Source organism: Gallinula chloropus, assembly GCF_964237585.1.
Source record: "Gallinula chloropus genome assembly, chromosome: 27".
Taxonomy (NCBI): Eukaryota; Metazoa; Chordata; class Aves; order Gruiformes; family Rallidae; genus Gallinula; species Gallinula chloropus.
In genome coordinates this window covers 2,604,878-2,607,346 of record NC_140112.1, presented here as the reverse complement: position 1 = coordinate 2,607,346, position 2,469 = coordinate 2,604,878, and positions in this window count along the sequence as shown.

Below are 2,469 nucleotides of genomic sequence, written 5' to 3'. Positions count from 1 at the left end.
AAGACCTGACACTTGGCAGCATTGAACCTCCTTCAGTTCAGCTGGGCTCAGCTTTCCAGCCTGACAAGATCCCTGGGGGTGGCTTCCTGTCCTGCTGTGTCAACGCCCCTGCTCAGCTCAGTGTCATCAGCCCCTTGCTGAGGGTGCACTCAATTCCATCATCAATGTCATTGATAAGGATGTTAAAGAGCACTGGTCCCAAGCCAGACCCCCAGGGGACAGCACTTGTTACCAGCCTCCTCCCTGAACAAGTTCAGTCAGGCAGACTTCAGCTCCAAGGAGGGGAGGGGGAATAAATGCAGAGAAGGAGCTGCAGTGAGTGTGGGGAAGCCTGCAGATCTACAGGCAAAGAGATGAACCAAAGGGAAACTACTAACAATTGTAGGGGTTGGAAGGGACCTCCAGAGACTGAGTCCAACCCCCCTGCCAAAGCAGGCTCCCTGGGACAGCAGGTTCCCCAGCACATAAGACATCAAGTGACTACAACCAACCATCAGCAAAGTGCTGGGAAGAGCTATACAAGACACCTCAGGAACTGCATATACAGAGATTGAAATTTTATTAATACATTTATTATTATTTACAGAAGCTACTTCTATTAATTGCAAGAGACTGACCTTGACTCCCCTAGTTTTAAATAAGGTTCTAACCACCACACACAGCAGAACAGAGTTAATACTGTTAGTGTCATGGGTGGTGTGAGCGTGCAGCTGAGGCAGTGAGACACCTAACGAGTCTACTCTGGGCAAGGATTCGTTCTTCTGCACGTGTGGGGCTTCTCAGGTGCTGCACAGCTCCAGCTAGGCAGCTGGCAAGGCTGTGGCTGTGTAGGACCATCTGTTAATGCCATCACAGACCACAACAACACCCACACGTGCAGGTAAGTAAAAAACCAGTCTTTTTTTTTATATATATATATAAAAAAGCATTAATTCTGTTTATTGCACAAAGAAAGGAAGATTTAAACTAAACTAATACTGCAGGGTTATGTATCCCTTTCCTTTGTTCAAGCTGTTTTAACAGGCAGACTACTGGTTGTAACTTTGCTGCGTACCAGGCAGTGAGTTCCAGCAGCGAGGTGCAGTAACTCCACACGCCTACGCTGCTTTGGCTGCAGCATGCCAGCTTTCCTGGGAAACAAAGCCACTGCCTGCCCGTCCCCTGCAGCTGGGAGCAACAGGAAACCCAGGGAGAACTTGCCAACTCAGTATTTGCTTATGTAGTAACTCAGGAGTTCCTTATGTAGTAAAGAAGGTGCGTTTTCTCTCTCAGCCTCCACCCCCCGTAGGTATTTAATGTTAAGATCAACTAACCTTGCCCCAGAAATGTGAAAGGCAAGGTCAGGGTTCTCCCAAGCAACACGCCCTGGAGAGGGCAGCAGCACCACTGGCCACCTCTTCCTTGGAAGGATTCCCCCCACCTCCCCTCCCTCCCTTCCCTCCCATCTTTATTTTTCTCAATACAGCCTAATCAGAGACCCCAGAATGAAACGATCAGATGAACGGACACAGTCACAGCCCACAGCTACTGGAGAAGAATGAATGACCTGCTTTCCCTCAAGGATGCTCTCACCAAGCATGTGACTTAAAAAAAGCAGCTGAAGAAACCATTTCTTTTTTTAAAAAAATATGTCTGTCATAGTCAGCACACTTTAAAACTGTCATTGCCTTTACAACTAATTCCAGCCCCAAATTTAATTAAAATGAATTGGCATTTTCCCCATGGACAGTCATTAGTGGTAATGACTTTTGGCATTCCAATAGGTGATCTCTGAGCAGTCTTCCATTTTACCAGAAGACTGGGAAAGGTCAGGTTTCTCCAGACATTCAAATCACTATTAGGAAGCAGAATGACCAGGAAAAATGAGTGTTTGTTTACAGAAATAAGAGGTGAAGGATACAGAGGAGATAAATAGCTTATAACGTGGGGATCCCCCCTTAGGTAAAACACGGAAGCTTCGCTCCTGTCAATGTAAACATCTTGATGAGTGCTGTGAGAAGCTACTACAGGTAGATGCTCTTGGCTTCTGAACACCTCCCAGCCTACAGCCTCTGCTTTCTCTTTTGACCACACTGAAACGGGTGCCAATCGCTATGTGAGCAGGGTAGTTGTGTGTGGACCAGAGGCCACCCAGGACCATCAATTAATAGGAAGGGGTTTTACTTTACTAGGTAAAGACTGTTGTGACCAACTCCCAGCGACACAGACGCTGCCTGGAACACACAAGGTGCTTTTCTTTTGATTGGTATTTGTGTGGGACTGGCAAAAAATCCCTTTCAGTTCAAGGGCACGGAGTGTCTTATCTCAATTGCACAACTCCAGAACAAAAGCTGCAGCAGGGTAACTAGCATCAGCGGGGTGCACCAGGGGAAGATTTCTCTGGCCACTATTCAGGATGGAATGTCCCCAAGGTCTCACCTCTGTGATCAATCTTCTGGTCGCTATTACCTGTCCCACTCATGTTAGCCA